Source organism: Orcinus orca, chromosome 6, assembly GCF_937001465.1.
Source record: "Orcinus orca chromosome 6, mOrcOrc1.1, whole genome shotgun sequence".
Classification (NCBI taxonomy): domain Eukaryota; kingdom Metazoa; phylum Chordata; class Mammalia; order Artiodactyla; family Delphinidae; genus Orcinus; species Orcinus orca.
In genome coordinates, this window is record NC_064564.1 from 61651987 (window position 1) to 61674980 (window position 22994).

Sequence of the window (22994 nt, forward strand, 5' to 3'; positions counted from 1 at the left end):
TTTGAAAAGTTTGGTAGTTTTTATGATTGTAATATCAAAATATGTTTTTGTTGTTTCAGATGATGGTGCCTGTCAATTAACTGAACTACTGTGGTAAGTCGGTTTTTCTCTTTTCAATCTGCATTGAATGTTTTCCGTTCTAAGATTCAAAGGGATTTATGTCACCTTTAAAACCCATAAAAATGTGAGCACTTAAATGGATTGAAAGTCAGGCGTGCCCTAGAGTAGACTGAGCTTTTTTTTCAAGGATGTTACCCTTACCTTTTTTCTTCTGATCTGAGCCAAAATTGGAAATCAGAGAGCCTCCTGTACACATATATCAGGAGCCTAGGAACGGCTACTGTTTTCCAAATGTTTTCCATTTCACTTGTCCCATCTGCTTGCCCAGGGTTGACCCTGAGAAAACATACAAGTGTTCACGCTATCAGAGGCAGTAGAATGTCTTTTAAAGAAATAATTTTTGAGTAGTTTTAAATTATCTGGAAGTTTGGTAAGAAGAAGCAGATGTTTCTCTTTTCTCCCCTCATTTCATGGAGGTATTAATGATCATGGCCATGATGGACAGGCTGATTCTCATTTTTCCGGTTTCATACCTGATTAAATCATATTGGAAAGCAGAAGTTGAAAGACAGTTGTCTTTGTTATGAATGTACTGTGGCTCCTTTTGGGGATTTCTATTGGGTAATATTACATGTGGGAGAATGAAACATGGTACTACATGTTGTGAAAGATAATAATGATAATAAAATATATGCTGCAATGGTGTGCCCTCAAGAAAGGAAATTTGAAAGAGGTTTTCTCTGGCAATACATTAGATTTTTAAAGATGTTTTGTTTCTTCTCTTCTTTTTCAATTAAAACAAAGAATTTAGTTTTCAACCACATTATGTCAATGGAGATGTTTGTTTTCACAGATGCTTCACTTATTCACACTCTCAATCAAAATCTCTCAATCAATTATAAAAATAGTATCTTGTTAGTTACTGTTTAAGTATTTAGAAGGAATGTTTTATAGTGTTTATATCGATAGTGAAACACCCAACACTTACTGGCACAGATAATTATTTTTGTTTTTTTGCTATTATTCTTAAAAGAAGTGAAAGTAGAAAAGGAATTTGTATCTTAACTTACATAATTGCCTTGGATTATCATGATTGGTCATTGAAAACTAAGATGAGTGGGTGTGGTTTGTATCAATCTAATTCATCTCTGAAGAAGTTGGTACCCTTTTATCTCTATCTTGGAGGAACAAACTGAACATATTTGTATGTTTTTAAAATACTGGGAAACTGGTATTTTCATGGACTCTCTGCATTTTCAGACTTACAAGGAGAAGACTTTGCATCAGGACATTACCCATTTTACTTCTTTGAGAGTTTATTGGTTTAGAGTAGACGGACAAAAAGTTTCACTATTTCCTCTCTTATTCAACTGCAATAAAGAAAAAAATTAATGAAAGTGTGCCTTTGTATATCATCCTGCCGCTGCCTATAAGACATGGCCAGAGAGGCAGGCAATTGGGGGAGGGATAACAAGAAATTTGGAGATGAAAGAAAAGTTCATAAAGAGCTTGGATAAAAAAGAGGAACGGGCAAAGGTATGAGAAGCTGTATGGGGTTTGATTTAGGGAAGAACAAATGTTGGAGGAAAAAAAATATGTGAGTCCAATGTATACTATACTAATGTTTCTCAAACTTCCATGTGCCTAGGAAGCACCTGGGCTATCTTGTTAAAATGTAGATTCTAATCCAGTAGGACTAAATTAAAGCTCAAGAATATGTATTTCTATAAGTTCTCAAGTAATGCTAAAGCGGCTGGTTCAAGAAACGGCAAGATACTATATAAATAATTCTCTTCTTCTACTCCCTATTCAAGGAATTTCAGTTGAGAGGTGACTTTTCAAGCATTTGATTCGGATTTGATCTTTAGTGCTCTTATTTCACTTTGTAAAGATGAATCTTAAGATTAGAGAAAATTGCCGGTTTTATTTCAGCCACCCACAAAGTGAACTGGATCTTGCTAGCCCCCAAAGTCTAGCTTCCCTCTCATTAACTGTTTAATCCATGGTAAACTGTGAAGGATTAAAGAAAGTCATTTTGTTTGAGTTAAATAATTTTCAAGTGCATGAAGTATAAGATGTTACAAAACAAGATGCATTTTTAAAACATTGCAGTCCATTCAGAGGCCATAATATCATCACCCTGCAACAGTAAAATTATAAAAAGCAATGATGGTCATGGGGGTTGGAGTCCTAACCCTAATATAAGTAAACATTACCAGCATTGCTGTGCTTGAAAGTACTTGACTTTTGCATTGAAAATGCAGTACAGTGTTCTATTGATATTATGAATGTTAGCTAGTCTAATAGTTAAGCTTATTCAGATTCCATGGAGATTATCAAGAAAGCAGGATAGAAATCAGACTAGGCAAGGTGGGTCAGTAGCCCTGAATAATAAGCCAAGAATTCCTTGTCCAGTGGTGTAAGGAAATCTAAAGGACGTTCTGGAACCTGGATTCTCCTAGGAGCCTGGAGAAGGCCATGGAAGGAGAAGTTCTAAAATCAATCTGAAGTTTTCTGCTCTCTTTCCTCGAAATGAGTGTGTTTCCACCCCAACTACATGTCAGAACCACCCGAGGATTTGAGAAAAAATAGTTACCACCTGGGCCCACCTCAGAACAATTAACGCAGTTTCCTGGGTGGAGCCTGGCATCCAAAGATTAATGGTCCAGCTTCCTGGTGATTCCATGGGGAACTGGAGTTGAGAACCAATGCCCTACGTTAAGACCTGAGATTTGTATTTTTAACACACTGTCAATGTTACTGCTCCATGGACCACACTTTGAGTAGCAAGGGCCTACCGACCCCCATAAGTTTTTCCTCACATTCAGGAGAGGCAGTATCACTGACTGAGGAGTAGTTGCCTTCTCTCTAAGTATGAGGGGAGAGAAGGGAGAAGCAAAAGAAGAGAAGAGACATCCAAATGGCATGTGGTGTGAACCCTGGGTAGAATATTCAACTCCTCACCTGATTGGATTTGAAGGGCAAAGGAAAAATCCCTGTACTCCAAAATATCTTACCTAATCATATCATAGCGTGCTTAAACTTGCACTATTAAAATTAATTTGATTTTAGTGCTTTCCTAACTTGACTGTGCAAACATTATCCTTTGGTACAATTGTTATAAATACAGAGAATTGAGGAAGAGAGTGAATTGGGCAGGAATCGGAATTTTATTAATCATCCGATGGTTCTAATTGAGAACAGAGCTTGGAAGCCATTGTTTTAGACCACACGCTGCATTCTTTCCTGGCTTTCTTTCAATATGTAAACATATTCCTCTTCTTTAAATTAATATTTTATATGTACTATTCTGCATAACAATAGAGCTCAACATAACAACAAAATAATAATGATCAATACTAGGTATTATACGATGCTTACTATTAGTCAGGTACTGATCTGAGAGTTTCATATGCCCTAAAAAGTCTTAGATAATATGTACTATTGTTATCCACTTTACATCTAAGGAAAATGGGGAACAAAAATGTTAAATTTCCCAAGTAGCTGGTAAATGATAGAACTGGGATTTTCCGGTGTAAGATATTCTGGCTCCAGAACCCATGCTCTGCTAAACTACTTATCAACTGTCAATTGATTAATGTATTTAACAAGTGTTTCTAGAGCAGATTCTAAGCACGAGGTGGTAGAAATAGAGCAGTAAGCACTACAAAATATATGTCTTTATGAAAATTCCTTTTTCATGGGAGGCTCTTGTTTTTAGAATAGCCAGAATTCTTTAAAAGACAGTATTCATGGCAAGAAGACATGGGTTCAAATGTGACTATTCCATTTACTTTCTGAGTGATCTTGCTAAATTTCTTTATCTCTGTAGTAAACTAATGAAATAATGTGAAGGCATATCTAAATGAGTTACTTTCATTGCTTTGCATCATCACTGACCGTAAAGAAAGAAGTTTTGCCTGTATATGAGGCTTAAAAAATGTCTTAGTTGGGAAAGATTGATTTTTATTATGTCAGTAGACACAAAGAGCATCGTGAAAGCATTAGATAGCAGGAAGGTGTTTGTGGCAATGTTAGTGATGTTGGTATTGGCATCGGTGTTAGTGGTGATGATCGTCATAGTGGTGGTGATGGTTGAGGTGATGAAATTGATCATAAAAATTGCTGTTCATTAAGCGCTTACAATGGCTAAGGCATTGCACTAAATTCTTTATTTTTATTACTTTATTTTTTTCCATTTCATAATCTTATGAGGTCATATAATTATTGTTATAATGTAGAGCTAGAAAATGTGAGGATTAGAAAGCTTCAACAACTAGCCCAAGTTGCATAGCTAAACAAGTAATGGAACCTGAATTTGATCCAAGATATGTCAATTATCTATTTCTGTGTAACAAACCACCCTAAATCTCAGTGGCTTAAAATAACCATTTGGTATTCCTCATGATTCTGTAGGTTTACTGGGCAGTTATTCTGCTCTGTCTGAAGTTGGCTGGGGTCACTTATGTGGCTACATTCAAGTAGGCACTTAACAGGAGGTCTGTTTTTCATGTGTCTCCTCTTTCTACATGATGAGTCATCCTCCAGACGCTCTCCACATGACCTTCATCTCTAGTAGAATAGCTTATACTTTCACATAGCATGCAGCTCAATTCCAAGAAGTGTTCCAAGGAAAAAGCCACACTGCAAGTGCCTCACTTTGCAGCATGCTTGCTAAATTCTCGTTGGTCAAAACAAATGTCCAAACCCAAAGTCACTGTAGGAAGCAATAAAACCAGTGCACAAATACCTTGACACATGGTTCAGTCTCCCATACCAGATATGGCTGACTCCAAGACCCACTGTGCTTTTAATTACTATAGCGTGTTTCCTCCCTGGAGATATTGAAAGTGAACATTGGAAAAAAACAGACCACATAGTATTGTTGAAGAATCACCATAGGTAGACTTGACCTGGGAGTCCAACAATAATGAGTAAATTTAATTATTCAAGAGGAAATTTATTATACAACACTCAATTTTGAGCTGGATGGCAAGGTTCAAAGTTTGAGAATTCAGAGCTTTTGAAAGTCTGATTACCAAATAGGATCATGACGTAGTTGGCAAAATTGTGAATATTTACAAACTGGATTTCTACTCTTGCCCTAATGTAGAATCTCATTGTCACAAGTACACTTCTGCATTTGAGTAAACAACAGGAGGAACAGCGATAATATTGTGTCTACTTAGGTTACCAAATAGGATCTTAGTTGAATCCTCAAGGGTGATCCCAAAAGCATGCAGAAAAGACCTGAGTCTGAAAGAGTCAGATGGCAAAAGACACCTGCTGTTACCAATGACCCATCTATAATGCAGAGCAACCTCTTAACGTGAGGTTGTGAATAACTTTGGATTTTGAACAGGCTTGTGTCCCAGTGGGCCTCTCCGGATGAATTAGTTAGAAAACAGACAACCTGCTTATCTAGAATCTTATTATTGTGGTCATTAATTTTCCCAACCTATTGTACCACACTTTCCTCACTTAGGGCCAAGGAGATTCTTGAATGTGCAGCAAGACCAGAATAATATAGAGTGTTTTGCCTCACTGCTTTCAAGCTGTTCTGTTGTTGTTGTTTAGGAGCTCCATAGAGAGCATCTGTCTTTAGGATTATAAATTTGGTACTTTTTACCAGCTCTAAATTTTCTCTAATGCTTAAGAGTAGTTGGATCAACAGCCTACTCCCATCATTTAGAGACAAGTAATGTGCAAAACTGAGTGAACTCAATATGATCACCACTCAAGGCTTCTCCCTGTGAACTAAAGTCTTCTTTAAATTTTGAAATAACTTCTAAATAAGAAGGCAAAAAGAAGCAAAAGCATGTGTGAGAAAACATGTTTTTTACTTTTTCTTGGCACAAAATGCAAGTGTAGTAGCATCCCCCTCTGTCATAAGTAGAAGTAGGATCCATTCCCATGTTCTTCCAGGAGTTCTGTTTTACTAGTCAGTAAAAACTGAATCCATATTGCTATAAATGGAAGATAACTAACACCCTAATATATTAAATAGGGATTTCTAAGTTGCACCAACAAAATAATTGGGTGCATGTACAAATGAGGATTCACATGTACAGAATTCAAATTTTGTGTATGCAAAACAGATAATCAAATAGGTGACTTTGATTAAAATCATTGTATATGCAAATTCACCACTTGCTGAAGCAGTCATATTTTGACACATGCATCCATAATTTGTGGTTTCTAATTTAAGGTAGTTTCATGGCAGAAATAGTCTTACCTATTGGATCTCACGTTTTACGTATTAGCCAAATACTGCTTTTTAAATTTTTTCTTCCTTTTTGGTAATCATATTACTGTCATTTTAAAGTGACATTTCTCCTTGTATCAATAGCACTTTAACATTTCTGAAAATTAGATAGATTTAAAAATCAATTAGAACATTTAATGTAGTCTCTTATTTAGCCTTACAGTAGCCCTCAACTTAATGGTGCATTTTACAGTAAAGAACATCTTATAATAAAGATATTTTGATAAGTACCATCTTGCAATCCATACCACCTTATCACAAATCTCATTTTGTTATCATAAACAGTAGCAACACACACTGATATTCTCATATTATATGTCAGGCACTTACCTTTCACAGCCAGCCTGAGAAGCAGATTTAGCGTATTTTAAGGATGAGGAAACTGCTACATAAATCGCATGACTCTCTCAGGGTCACAAAGCAACTACATGGCAAAGCTAGGAAATTCAGAACCCGGGAAGAGTGTGGCTGCTGTCCTCCTTAAAAGCAGCACAAACTCTGCTTCAGTTGCTCCTTTAAGGCAGTCGTGACTGTCTGAGAAGTTGCAATGAGCCCTACTTGCACAGGAATGATCTCTCCTTTCTCTTCTCTCTTTCTTCTTTTCTTTTCTCTCACTTTCTTACTTCTCTTTCATCTCTCCTCTAAAGACTCTAGGACAGTAGAGAACCTGGAGAACTGGAGGACAGAATCTCCCATTGACTGGTTGCAGGCCAGTGTTTCAGGGAGCTCAGGAATTTGTTTCCCTGTGTCTCTTGATCACCATATTAAAAGCAAAAATCTAAGCATGCTGTATTCCAGTTTCACATGGCCTTTGCTCAAAACCCTCCAGCTTCTCCTTAATCTTACTTAGGTTGAAAGCTAAAGTCCTTACAAGGGCCTTAAGAGTTACTCATGATCTGGTCTCCTCTCAGACCTGGTCTTCTGTCTCTGTCCCCCTTTGTTACTTGTTCAAGCTAATCCCGCTTCCCTGCTCTTCCTGGAACCTGGTAAGCAATGTCAAGGCTGAGGTCCTATGTACTTGTTTCCCTTCTTGGAATGCTTTCCCAATGTACAGAAGGTGGTTTCCCCTTGTGACCGTTAAGTCACTGCTCGAATGTCATCTTATCACAATGCTCTTCTCCCTCACCTCTGCCTCTTCTTATCTCACTTAATCTAGTTTCTTTTGCTTCCAGAGCACCTACCCACCACATCTATTATAAAGGTGTTTACTTGTCTAACTTTTCCTACTACAATCTATAGAAAGTATAAGACAGTGGCTTTGGATGGAATGTTCCCTGTTGTATACTCTAACCCTGGTACAGAGTAAATGCTCAGTAACTAATTGTTGCACAAACTAATAGTTGCATAGTTTTCTTATGCGAGGATTCCCTACTTAGCTGTTTTCAGAATGAATGCATGAGAGGTGCAACACAAAATAATTTTCTTTACAGCAGTAATACACATAAAGACGTGTTTGTCAATGGTTCCTATGTCATGTTACATGAAACAAGCAAAAGAAGGTGGAACAGAAAGTTATTGCAAGTCATGATAAATGATTACAAAATATGATCAAAGTTTTATTATTTTAGGGAGCACAATAAAATCAGTAGCTAGACGTTATACTGCTTACAATGTATCAGCCCTATTTTACATATTATACATACAAATTTAATCCTCACAACAACCTTACAATGGAAATACTATTATTATATCCATTTCACAGATGAGAAAGCTGCGGTACTGAGAGTTTAAGTAACTTGACCAAAGTCACAGAGAATTGTATAGCTTCACATAACAGTATTTTCACACTGCAATTGATTGTTCAATAGTAACTCTCCCTAATGATCTGGATTAAGTTTCCCACTTTCAAATATTTTCTTTTCCACCAAGAGTAGCAATATTATCACATCCCTTTATACTCTTTGTCTAAGAAAGCCTGTTTTTAATTGATTTTTTCTAATGTCTCAGAAACTATCTTGGATGAATTAACAAATGTATTAATATACACATGCTACACACTTTCCTGGATTAATACCTATAATTACAGGAATAAAATATTTCATTTTATCTTCTCTTATGGCAGTTTTAGCCTATCACATTTAAGCCTTTCATGTTAAAATGCATTTGTTGAATCATGTTTCTTCATAAACCTGTAAATGAGAACAAGCCTGTGATTGAAAGCTAGTTTTGCAGTGAAGCCATAGAATTATTTACAGTCACCATTCTTTAATACCTAATTGGATTGATGCTTAAAACTAAGGTAACTTTATGTACTAGTTTGCTCGAACCATCCCAGTTCATGTCTATTTTACAAGTGTAACCATGTATAGATAGATAGATAGTTATTAATAATTGCATGTACTTTCACTTTCGAAAGTGTCTCCAAAATGTCTAGCACAGACAACAAATTTTATGTTCACCTATTTAAAGCAGATATGTGATATTACCAAAAGTCTTTATCCTGGGGGTAAAAAAAAAAAAAAGGGGGGGGATGATTACGTATCCTCAATAAATTTATTTTAATTTCAAAAGTAATCACTAAATTAAAATCCGGGGTGGGGGGGAATAATACATGCTCACCAAAATGAGACACACTAGGCCTGAACTGTTCTTCTACTTGCTTAGTAGAAATTCCCTCAACAAATCTGATCAAACAACTTGAATTATTAAAATAATTAATCTTTGCTAGAAAGGATAAAGCGTTAACTTTATTGCTCTAGGTCTTTACTAGATTTCACATAAACGCATACTGAAAGCATTAGCTGAAATATTGTGTTCCATTTACTGTTCCACGAAGTTCATTCAAATGTAAGCCTCTTCTTTGGCCATGCTGGCTTGTACAAAGGGAAAAATCAAATTCCCAATCATCCTCAGCACCTAGACTCATATCCAAAGTCTTTAGCACCTCCTGGCATTGAATAAGCACATAGCCAGAATGTCTTCTGCTATTTCCCAGTTTAGCTCTATTGAGACACAAATTCTTGGAAGGCCCAGCCTGTAGATTTCACATGAAGAGGTTTTATTTCTTTTCTCCTTTTAGAAGAAGGAAATCTTTTCTGTACTGGGGCTCAGGAGCCTGAGACAGGCACTCAGTTCCCTTATATTTTATAATATTCTGAAGAATATAGCCAACTGTTCATGAAGCCTCAGACCTATAACCTACTTCTCGCCTTCATTATTTTTTCTTTAATTCAGAGTGCCTAATTAAGAAATGAACACAGAAACGTTAATCACAATATTTGTGTATTTTTTACATGCAAATTTTTTAATTGTATCATTTGAGACAAGGTTTTCATTTTTCCTTATTATTTTGCTATTTAAAATGCATTTTACTGCTATTCTTTCTTCTATTCCTCCCCAGATTCTTGCTATGTCCACTGCTATAAAATGTTTGTTAGTCTTCATATTGGTTGACTACTTTATCAGATGATTGAATCACCTCCAAGAATCTCACCACCTCTGTGAAGCCCCCAGTAAGGCTGTTGAAACCACCATTCATTTTCCCCACACACACCCTCAGTCATCTTTCAGTTTTATTTGCTGGGATCTTCTCTACGAAAATGTATCACTAGATCTGCCAGGGAGATTTGGAGACCCTGGCTAAGTGCTATACTTCTTTGTTTCGCTGTGAGGCAGACTAAGAGTTTGGTAGCCCTAGGTGATAAGTTGTATGGTGCCTGAGCCTCTGTGTGCCTGCCAGAGGTTCACAAACTTCATAGTGGTCACTTAGGATCAGGGAAACATACAAGGTAATTGGCATTGCAAATGTACAGCAGAAGTTATCTTTGTAATACACCTATAAACTTGGGCTCATGTAAGTCACTTTCATCAAAGATCAAGATAGACAAGTACTTTCCAATTTTTTTTCACCTGGAAGTCTAAAATTTTACCTGAGATAAGTATTTTTCATAAGGTAAAGAAGGCCACATGGGGGCTTCTGAAATTTCTTAAGACAGTTGTCCCAGAAGCAAAAGGATATATATGCAAATGAGGCCATATATATCGTGAGTGGTCATAATTGTTTTATGAGACAGCATATTTTAAAAGAACATATGATTGAAATTATAGGTTCAGATTGCCCCTCTGCCATTTGCTTTCTGTGTATCTGGACTATTCACTTTAATTAGAAGGTTGTGTCTTTAAATGAAAAATGCAAATCAAAAGTGGCATTCACGCCAAATTTGTATAGATTAAATGGGTTAATGTAAAGTATATGCATAGGAAGGTGCCTGGTTTATTGACTGTTCCCTCACCCAGCATACTGGGAATAATCATTCTCCTCGCCCATATTCACCTTCACTAAGTTTTGTGAAGTCTGAGTGCACGCGCGCGCACACACACACACACACACACACACACACACACACACAGTCATGCTACCGGGTAGCTTGAAGCCCTCTGGGGTGAAATATGTGCTCACTGAAAGAACCAGTAATCTTATTTCACTGCTTTCTTGAAAATATATACAAAAGGATTGGTTTACTGTGATTACTGACCTAGGTTAGGCTTAGAGCAAAGGCAGAATCTGTAAACATTTTGAGCTACTTGTATAAGATTGTCTAGAACTTCACTTTCCTCTCATTTACCTTACTCTGTGCGCCTATGTCTGAAGGCTGTTTTATCAAAAGGAGGAAAAAAAAAACTATATAATTGGGGGGAAAATTGTGTAGAAAAAATGTTTGACTGAAGCCTCTGGCTGTCTCCACAGTGCTTGTGAGTCCAAATGAAAATGGGTGAAAACACTAAACAATTTTAAAGGCTTTCAGACATGGGGATGCTTGTTAAATGAAGACAGAACATGTTGATTCATTATTCTTTTTTATGTCGATAACATGTCTACATTATGGCATTGTGTTAGAAGATATGCATTTGTTCAACCTATGAAATAGCTTGAGTCAGGAAATAAAATTCCTATCACTCAGATAGCACCTTAGAGAAAAAAAATGTAAATACTTCAAACTTTGAAATACTTTGTTTAGAAAAAGTGATATGTTGAACATGCATACATGTTCAGTAAATTGTGAGGGTTACTGTGAGCAGCTTTTTAAACTATTTGAGAGTTTCAGGATGCACAGTTGTTTCAGAGGAACTTTATTTTTTAATGTCACATCCAATGTGAAAATTTTTTTTCAACGCTCATCAAATAGAGACACCACTGAGAATCTGGAACCAATAGTGAAGCATGAACCAATTAGTGATGAGAAAATGCATCATATTGGAAAGTCACAATAGTAGTACTTAGTGATCAAGGAGTTCATTTTATTGTATAGTATTGGCAGACAACTGATAACTAAAAGTTACAAGAGATAGTAACAACCAGGGTGAAAAAGCAATCAATTTTGAAATGTCAAGAAAACTATTTATTTATTTTCTAGGAGTTAGTTTAATTAGAAAAGTTGTTATAAGTGCCAAAACCCTGGAAGGAACATATTTTATAAGTTAAATGGAAATGTGCTAGATTCTTATTGCAAGAACTCAAAGACTAGCTTCAACATACTAGGTGATCAGTGTCAGAGTCATACGCAGATGATGTTTCTACATTGAATAAGCTCTTTGGTTGGAGCCGTTTGACCCAGAGAAATGCCTAGTCTTTTGTTCAGATATCATCTTTTCATACCCAACGTAAACGGGACACAGATTCTTATAATATGCAACATGGGAAGTTGAAAATCCTGATAAATCTAGGTTTAGTTATCATCTTCTATGCCAACTAGATAAGTGACCTTGGACAAGTAAACTACTGAGATGTATGTTCTTTATCTGCAAAATGTATATGTCTATGATCAAAATAATGTATATAAAAAGTTGGTAAAATGCCTTATACTTTGAATTCAATGTGCTCTGACTACAATGTGGTTGTTTGCCAAATATATCCACTATGCAGGTTTATACTTATTTAACTTTTTGTGAGTGAATGGGGCCTTGATATTAGTTCTGGCCAATATACTGTGAACAGAGTGAAATATCACCTTGGGGACAAATATTTAATTGTTGTTGCTGGACCCCACAGTATGCTTTCTTTTCTTTGGAACATGATTGTCAAGTCATTGACAGCAACTAAGCTCTATCATTCCTGGTTCTTGAGTGGCCATGGTGAGCCGAACACCTTTGACTCTGAAATTGTAAGCACAAGGAAGAAATAAATGTTTGAGATTTGGACCTGATTGTTACTGTAGCATAACTTAGCCTATCATTAGAAATACATTAAGGTCCCTCCTAAAAGCTTATAACTCCTTCATAGAAATAAAAGTAAGCATAAAATGTGTTAATATCTCAATTTGCAACTTCTCCTTGGCCAAGTCATTTGACTTTAACAATGTATTACTTAAGGCATTAAGAAACTCTCAAGCATGGCAATGCCTCCTTCAAATACTCAGGATGTTTAAGAGCAAGTTATTTAAGTTCTCTCGTCTTCTTATCCTAAATTTGCTTAGTTGTGTTAGTATTTTTTAAATCATTTCATCCAAGTTCTTTTGAGAATATAAAATGGTGAACTTGTATCTTCAGTGTACACCCTCGGTTTGAGATGAATCTTTAGGCTCTTGTAACTTTTTTCCATCTGTTTAATTATTTTGTAATCAGAATCTCAAATATTTATCAGTTACTAAATGTATGTAAAGGATTTGGTTCATTGGGAAATACAGTCAACCCTTGCATAATGCGGGGGGTTAGAAGTGCTCACCCTCTGCACAGTTGAGTATAATTTATAGTCTGCCCTCCATATATGCAGTTCCTCCAAATCCGTGGTACTGGATCCACGGATTCAATCAACTGCAGATCGTGTGGTACTGTGATATTTATTACTGAAAAAATCCAAGGGTAAGTGGACCCACGCAGTTCAAACCCATGTTGTTCAAGGGTCAACTGTATAAAGAAAATTAAGGCATTTGCTTTGTCTTCAGAGAGTGTATAATCTAGTTGGGGAATCATGCCAGAAATGTACGAAAGTTACAGAATAGCACAAGAATCTGAATCATGCCAAACCACAAAAGACACATATTATCATTGCAAAAAAGTTACTTTGATCTGAAATTCAATTCTCAGACTATGGTAATATAAAAACGTTCTGGTGATGATATGGCAGGGAAATTTAAGAATATACTTGACTATCAGAAGGGGTACTGGGCATGATGACTTCTGAGCACATTTCTATTTCAAACGAAGGGGGTGCACTGTTCATGAAAGTTACAATATTATTTTAAAAATTTTGCTCAGTAGGCACTATCCCACTGTCTCTCATCCATAACCACTTCTGTCACCTGTAGTTAGTTTGCTCCCTTCATCATCTCTCTGCTTCATCTGCCCCTGATATTTGTTCCTTTAACTCTATCACTGTTGATCAGTGGTAAGGCAGTATCTGCAGACATTTTGCATACTGATTGATTCCAAAGGCTCTGGAGTCACAGAAAGCTGGAATATGAATCCTGACTCTGCTGGCCATGTGACCATAAGCAAACATTGTTGTATCTCTGAACTTCTCTTTCCCTATTAATGTAATAGGGTCAATAATAGTGCCATGCTTATGGAGTTGTATTTTGAAACAAGATGATGTATGAAAGGTATTTAGCACATAATAAGTCCTCAGTAAATTAGCTTACATTATTTTTTTTCTCTGATCTTCACTAGCTGACAAATACATACATTTTAATATATGGTTCTTGCTTGATGAAAATAATGTGTTGAGAATTACAGGAAAACAACTGTGGCATTTTTGATAGCAGGAAAAATTAACAAGATGAGTATTTTTCTTTCATGGAGAATTTCTACTTTATTACTCATATAGCACTTCCACCATCTATAAAGAATGCACAAAGACACTGACTTCATATATAGGTGCACATAGAAGTGTATCTTATGTGTGTATGATTACTCAGTAAAAATGTATAATTGGATCAGATTTCTATGTGTTCTATTTCCTTTCAGAATTAAAGAGCCATGTTGACATAGCACAGCCTCAACTTTCTGGCCAAACTCTTCCTTTAGCTTGAGTTTTAGGGGAAAAAATGCTATATTGAGTTCTTCCTAGTTTGTAGACCTGAAATTTGGTCTCCTTGCCCCTTTTTTGAAATTTTCTTAGTATCTGTTGAGATGAGATTGCTAAGATCATTACTGAATACTAAAGAATGTATATTCTGCACATTGTGTTCTGTATATAATGTGATCTTTCACTGGAGACTGGCTTTCTTTTTTCATCCCCAAGTCTATGAGCAAAATGTTACTTCATAATGAGAGACCCAAGGGGTTCTATTTCAGTCTTACAGGCCTATTAAAGGCTTTTGAACATGACTCTATTAATTTTTCTTCCTTTTAAGACTAGATTCATTTTCAAGACATAGACTATTTCATTTCATATCTTAAAGCTCTTTAGTAGTTAGGAAATGTTTCTCTTTATTAAATGCCAGTTTCAGTAGGATATCAGTAATTAAATACCTACTGTCAAATTTCTTTTAAAATGAGTTAATGGATTTGGGCTCATAGGTGAAATTTAATTCAAAGTCCTACACATTATTTAAGTCAATACATTTCATGGAAAAATTACATACATATTGTAATTAAAAAGATAATTTGATTAATGGAGGAAGGTTTGCTTTTTAGTAATCACAGATTAAGTTGTTTTACCTGAAGTTAAGTTTTACAACAGGGTGAAACTGAGGCAGCTCAAACCTCAGAAAATTCTCCTGCAACCATGGTTATCTAGCCATTTGATTGCTGGTAAGAAAAGTCTTACATGTCTTATACATATAAATTATGTTAGAAAAAGAATTTTTAGCGTAGACTTTTTTCCAAGCATGTGCACTCAGTAGAGATTATTTAAAGGTTTTCAACAGTGAAATATGAATTACAATCAAGAGGAATCACAGTATAATAAAATGTTAATATCTAATAATGATAAAATCTTTGAGTAATTTTTTCTTCCTCATGCATTACATTATGAAAATGATTTTATACCACTTCCTTTACAAGAAGAAGCTCCTCTCAATCCTCACAGACATTTAATTTTGTTTTCATTGTGGTAAAATAGATATAACCTACAATTTACTATTTTCTCCATTTTTAAGTGTATAATACAGTGACATTATGTACATTCACATTGTTGTGCAGTTATTATAACTGTGCAACTCCAGAACTTTTTCATGCAAACTGAATTCCATGCAAGTGAAACAGCTCCCTATTCATCACTCCCTACTCCCAACCCCGACTAATATTCTTTCTGCCTCTGTGAATTTGACTATTCTATGTATGTCAAGTAAGTGGAATCATAGAATATTTGTCCTTTACTATCTGGCTAATTCCACTTTGCATAATGTTTTGAAGGTTCATCTATGTTGTAGTGTCAGAATTTTATTTATGTTTAAAACTGAATAGTATTCCACATCTATTCACTGATCAATGGGCATTTGGTTTGTTTCCACCTTTTGACTGTTGTGACTCATGCTGCTATGAGCATTGGTATACCAGGCATTTAAAATTTTTTTGAGTGTGATATAGTGGACTTCTGATACTGGCCAAACACACACACACATACACACACACTACAGGGTTAAGTTTGATCATAGGCCTGTATTTAACTTGTGCTATTATCTTTTTAAATTTCTAGCAATTGAGAGCATGACTACATATCTCTCTGTATATGATACTTTTGCTCATGATGTCAATTTCTTTAAGAAATATTTTCTATCATGACAGATTAAATTTTCTTTAATGTCTCCTTTATCATTGTTTTTTCTTTGACAGCCAGTCAGCATATCCATAACATTATTTTTGTTCATGGTGGGTTTTAAGACACTGAAAGCATTTAAGAGACTTGGAAGAATGATGATACATAAGACCATGCCCAATGTAAGATGAAAATTACCCCAGGTGTACCCTCGCCTGCATGTGTCTTGTTTGTATGTTTTTTAATGCATGGATTGTCTTATTGCCTTAAAATAACTTAGGTAAATTTGACTGTACTCTCAATGGTCAGTGACTATCCACTAGTTACTATGTTTTGAGGTTCTTAACCTGGGAGGAGTGACTAAACTTTCTGTTATATTAAAGCTCTAAGATTTAATCCAAATGAAACATTTTATCATTATTTCCTCTTACTTACCTAATCTCCTTATCAAAAGAACCAATTGGTTCTTTTCTGTGGAGAATCCTGCTGACTAATATGGAAGGTTTTATATATATATATATATAGTGGAGATTTATTATAGAAATTAGCTCACGTGGTTATGCCAGCCTAGCAGTCTCACTGTCTGCCATCTGCAAGCCAGAGAACCAGGAAAGCCTATGGTATAATTCAGTCTGATCCTAATGCCTGAGAACCAGAGGGACCGCTAGTGTACATCTCAGAGTCTGAGGGTCCAAGACCCAGGAGCTGCCATGTCCAAGGGCAGAAGATGGATATCCCAGCTTAAAGAAGATAGAAAATTTGCCCTTCCTCCACCTTTTTGTTTCATTCAGGCCCTCAAAAAGTTGGATTATGCCTTCCCACATTGAGGGCAAATCTTTACTCCGTCTACTAATTCAAGTGCTTTCTGCAACACTCACACAGACACACCCGGAAATAATGTTTTACTAGCTATCTGGGCATCCTTTAGCCCAGTCAGGTTGACACATAAAATTAACCTTCACACCCTCACTCAGCTTTGTTCCTATTAAATTAAATTACCTTCTAAAGCACACTGTTAATCTATGCTCTGTGGTCAAATCTGTTTTTCCTTTCTCAAGTGTTGCCTCCTTCATTTCTCCCGGATATAAGTAATTATCTACTTCCTCTGAAATTCTATAGCAATTTAAATGTACTTCTCTTTGGACTTTAGTATTCTCATTTCAGATTTGATTATATAAATGAAATATAACTATAGTTATTGTTTAACAATTTAAACAGAATTAACATTAACTAAAAAGTAATAATTTATTTACCTTGCTTTCTAATCCTGTCTCCTTAGCAGTTACTAAGAAGTTTGGAGTGCTCATTCAAAAGCTTTCATATGTAAAATGGAATTATACTTTCCATAAAATCTATGACTATCCTTCATCACTGAGCAATATTTATGAGATATTTTTCTTGCTTAATATATAGATCCACTTACTTTTTTCAGTGTTTGCATACCATTCTATGTTATGGTTGTGCCATTTTTCTTTATTTCCTTCTGACAGAAATGTTAAAAGTCATAAATCATGTGCTCATTAAAATTCCTGTATTATGAAAGTCATCATGAGCAAAGTTAAAAGGCAAAAGACAAATTGGGAGAAAATATTTGTATTCTGTCTAACTGATAGAATATAGTGTCCAAAATATATAAAGAGTGAACAAATAGATGATAAATATGCAAGCATTCCCATATAAACTTTTTTTAAAAGTAGTGTGCTAAGCTAAATAAAACTCCCAAAGTTATCCAAGTTTTAATCCCTGGAGTCTGTAAATGTTACCTTATATGGCCAAAAAGTCTTAGCAGATGTGATGAAAGTTAAAGATCTTGAGATGGAGAGATTTTCCTCATTATTCTAGTGGGCTGCACGTGTAATCACAGGAGTCCTCATAGGAGTCAGGCAGAGAGTAGTTTGATTACAGAAGAGAAGGCAATGTGGAACAGAAGCAGAGATTAGACTGCTGAGGCCATAAACCAAGGAATGCTGGCTGTCACCCGAGGTTGGAAGAGGCAAAAACAAATTCTCTCCTGGAGTCTCAGGAAGGAGCTACCCCTGCTGACACCTTGATTTACCCCTCATGGACTCATTTCATACTTCTGGCCTCCAGAACTGTAACAATACATTTCTGTTGTTTTAAGCCACTAATTCTGTGGTAATCTGTTATAGCAGAAATAGGAAACTAATATAAATACTACTAATAAGCATTTCTGTAATTATTTTTAGGCACTCTTCTATGCATATAAATTATATAAACTCATTTAAAATAAAGTAACTGTCACACCAACCTTAGCAGGATTCTGAAGCACCAGGAATTAAGGCAGCTTGTTCAAGATGTCATACTTAAGTAAGTGGTAATGCAGGGATTTGAACTGAGGCAGTCTAGGTCCTGAGACCATATTTTTAACCATTGTACTATACAGGCTTTCTAGGGACTGTCAATTCCAGAAACAAGTTGATGGCCAAGGGACATAAGGGGTCAGATTGAGAGAGAGCGGGTGGTGGCAATTAAAGACAGATAACATTGAGTGTCGGCAAAGATGTAGAAGAAAAAAACTCTTCACATTATGTGGAAGGGGCTGTAAACTGGTGTTCCTTTTTTTGGTGGTGGTGGTGGTGGTGGTGATGATGGGCACTTTTAAAAGGTTTATCCTAATGAATAGTGTGCATTACTCTCTAGCCAAGCACTTCCGCATACTGATAAATCCATTGGGGTACTGTTTCTAATATTCTAAACATATGAAATTTTTTTTTCAAGCTGACATTAATTATACTTAATTTATAAATATGATGTTATTTCCTTGCACTTAAGCTAGTCCACTAGTATGATTTTTAGTACCCACACCCCAAGTGAGACATGTAAGAATAATCTTTGGAGCATTTTTCAAAGTACCATTTTTATTTGTCCAGCTACTCTCCCTCTTCCTCATCAGGAACATGAGTTCTTAGCTCTCACTGTAAGAATCTCTGCTACAGTTAGTGGCTCAGTCCAACAAGGAAACGCTCCATCCTTTAGAGAGTTATAGTAGATGAAAGGATGGTCAACAAGGAATAAAAGGACTAATATTTATTATCTTCTGTGGCTTTTCTGTGTGTGCCAGACTTGTGCTAGTACATTTCACACATTAGGGTATTTAAGCTTCATAAAATCCCAGGAAGTTGAAGCCCTGTCTTCCACTGTAAAACTGAGGATGCTAAGACTCCATAATATTAAACAAATTTATGAGTGTCACACAGTCAGCAAATGGGAGAGGTAGGATATAAATCCAGATCTGACTTTTCGCTGCATGGACCTTCATCAGTTTTTGAAATATTAAAGTCAAAACTGGCAAAACGTTTTGCAAATAAAATGCACAAATGAAACAGGGTCCATACTGAATAGGTTTCAAGTCCTAAATGAAGATCACTAATAAGTGCACAGTGGTATAATCATGCCAGGCTGAGCTCTCCATAGGTCAACATGAGTGACCACTCAGTTGTTTCCCATATGGCCTGTTGGGCATTCAGGCAAGCTAGTAGTTCTCTCTTAGGACAGAGCTTAGAGAGACAGAAAATCTTCCTATCCTACTTTAGGAACAGAATGCATAACAGGACTGTGAAATCGTACAAATGTCACCTTTTCTTATTAGTGCAATTTGATGTTTTTCAGATTGCTTTGTAAATTAGCGTTAGCTTGTGATATGTGAACCCATGATATCCTCTCTGCACCTGAAAAATTGGAGTTATTCTTTCGTCTGAACTCTTCTCTGGACATTTTGCTAGGAACAGCTCCCATCTGTTTACCAAGGAAAGTCCAGGGATTCAAATTCTCTCTACCTACTGTGTCCTCCTAATGCCAAAAGTTTCAGTGGCAGGTACTCATTCAAAAATATTAAATGTTAGACTTTCATTTAATGATACAGAGCCTGTACCAGGTAATACAGTGTAGAAAATTTTCTAAAAGTGCTATCAAAATTTTCTAAAGTTGTTATTTCATAGGCAACTTATTTATAATTGAGAGTTTATTGAACTAGAGAGGATAAAATTTTAGGCTAAAATGTCTATGAAGTTAAACATGACTGTTTTCCTCTCTTGACCTTTAGCGATCTTTTACATTTTTTCAAAACATCTTTGTATCTTTTTCCTTTACTGAAAGATATTAAAATATAGTGTTCTTGAAATGATTTTTTTTTTTTTTTTTTTGCCTGTACTTGAAGTTGTTTTCCTTCTAGTTAACTTTTCCCCCACTACAATTATGCAAACTCTTTCTAGTTTTCACTTGTGGAAACTTTCAACAACATTTTATCAGAAGAAACAATTTTGCATAAAGAAACATAAAAAAGCAGAATATCACAGTAATGTTGGTTATATCAATTTTTCTATTCATTTATAAGCCAAATAATCATTTTCTGTTGCATAAAGGCTTTTATTTTTTCAAAAATATATTTTCTTAAAATTTATTGTTGAAGGTTTATGCTATTCTGAGCTTTATTTTATTTGGTAAAATTTTGTGAGGGATAGTTTACTTACCGTATTTCTAGGGAGATTGGGAAAGAATTTTTATGACATGTTATTAAATAAACTTTTGAACAAATTATGGATCTAGCCTTTATTTTAAAAGTATCAGAAATTTTTTTCTCATCATTAGTAATACACACTCAAGCGATGAATTTGAGAAATACACAAAGTATATAAATAAATAGATAAATAAATATCACTGTATCCAAAGATCTGTTGACCTTTGTTTTGCCTTTTATGTATTTAGTGCTATACATTTTTATTATACGTATATTTACCAAAAACAAAGACCTTATTTTATTTGTCCTTTTTGTAATCTATTTTTACTCACTTAGAAGAAATATTCCCGTATCCTTAATGATTCATTATTTTAAATTGTGTATTTTAATTTTTTAAATCATTACTGAATAAGAAATGTAGCTGGTATGATCATGGATGAAATATCTCTGTTTCATAGAATTTTTTTTCATTGTTCTGTTCATGGCTCATTTTATAGTATTTCTGCCTGACTAAAACAGAACCAGCCTATTTGTTTCAGTCCAGGAGTTAGTGTTTTCTCTTACTCTATACAGCATAAATTCTTAAATGCTGAATTCCAGTAATTTCACGTGGCATTATAAATTAAGCTTTCTCTTGTTTTTGCTTTCTCTTCAGTAAACTATACCTCTAGGAAATAAAAATTATTTGCTCTCCACAGGTGACCTACTCTCAATGGCTCAAGAATAGATAGATCAGTGCCATTTATTTAGAAGGTTTTCAAAATCAATACTTTTCAAGGAGAAAATAAAATATCTCATAAATCTTCACCAAAAAGATCCTTGTTCTAAAAAAATCCCAACACTTGAGATTTAAGCCATATAGTCAGTTGTATGGACAATGAAATCTAAGTTACTTTTTAGTTTGATGATAAAATTGTTCAGTTGCTAATTATTTTTGAGTAATTCATTCCATAAATAAGTTAATGGTTAATATATGGATAAGGTATCTATTTGAATTCACATGCAATAGGCTTATTCCCAGGAATTAGTATATCCGCAGGATATTGATAACTTCAGTGACAGAACCTTATGTAGAATATATTTCAAAGACTTACAAGATTATATTTTAATATCTTCACAGATCCACACTGTATTTGTATCAGTTATAACTATTTTATTATTATAACTATGTTCATTTATCATGATTCTAATGAATGAATATATTTGGTTATATTCATTACTTTAAAAATACTGTATTATATGTCTCTAGTGTTTAAACGTTCTAAGGGGTATGGGTTTGGGAATGCAGCCTCTCAAAATGCCTGTTTGAGAAACCCACAATAAGACTGGGTTAAGTTTATAGGTCAGCATCACACAAGGAAGGAGGTAAAATCATTGGCTCATCCTTTCCTAACCTATCTATTTAAACCCAGGCAATAGTTTATAATCTTTGTTTTGAGCAAACATAGACAGCTACAAAGAGCTTTTGATTATAATGTCCTTTAACCCAGTGTGAACAGCTGTCCATTTGGTTGTCTTGGCCATACTACATTTTAATAAATGGAATTTTACAGGGTTGCCTCAGCTAAAGATAGAAAGCACGTAAACATCATCAGCAGGAGAGAACACTTAGGGAGGTCATGAATTAGACAATTCTTTTCAGCTTCATAATATTATGAAGACATTATTTCTTTGGTTGTATAAAAAATGTATCAGTCTTTGTTAAGGCTAATGCCAACTGTATGTGAATGATGATGTATTTGAATTTACACATTTAAAATAATGGACGTGAGGCCCAGTAAGTACCTTCAGTCATGCAGTAGAGACACGTGATTTAAAGTTGAGTGGCAACTGCCCTATGCCATAGAACTATAAATAAAACTGTGTTTCAGTAGTTTTCTTATTTGTTCTCTGCTATGGGTAGAACCTCTGTCTGAACTTTAGCATAGAGTATACAGTTTTCTCCAACTCAGTATACAGCAATGGCACTCTTAAAGTCTCTCCAGTCAGGTAGGAGTCATCCTTGACTCCTCTCTCCAATGTGGTCTTATCTAATCCATCAGTGAATCCTGTGAGTTATAGGCTCAAAATATACCTAGAACTGCTTCTTACTCTCTCACTGCTGCCACTCTGGTCTAAGCCACCATGAGGTCTCGTCTGGATTATTGAAAGTGCCTCCTACCGAATCTTTCTGCTTTTGTCTCCCTATCATCCACACTGCATGCTGCTCACAGCACAGACTGAACTTTCGAAAATGAAGTCAAATCACATCACTCCTCATCTCAAAGTCTCTGCTTCACATCTCACTGAGGATGAAACCTAGAGCACCCACCTAAGTAGAACCTTTTATCCCTCATTCTTCCTTCCTTACAGTCCTTTCCTGCTCCTCTCACTGCAATGACTTCACTTGTTCTCTCCACTCCCACCACCCTGCTCAATGTGCCTCTGCCCTTCCTCTTCCATCTGCCAAACTGTTCTTCCCTTATTTATCCGCATGGCAGGCTCCCTCACCTCTTTCAGGAATTTTCTAAAATGTCATCATATAGTGTGGCTTTCCCAACTACCTGCTTTAAAAC

At 35.5% G+C, this 22994-nt stretch overlaps 1 protein-coding gene across 23 annotated transcripts in view; it reads left to right on the plus strand.

The window, feature by feature from the left end:
* Positions 1-22994, plus strand: part of PTPRD (protein tyrosine phosphatase receptor type D) — a 2143853-nt gene that overhangs the window by 1136021 nt on the left and 984838 nt on the right. For all 23 annotated transcript variants that reach the window (XM_049711289.1, XM_049711292.1, XM_049711307.1 and 20 more), the window contains exon 8: positions 60-93. The gene's annotated coding sequence lies outside the window, so the exon portion shown is untranslated. The remainder of the gene's footprint in view (positions 1-59; positions 94-22994) is intronic.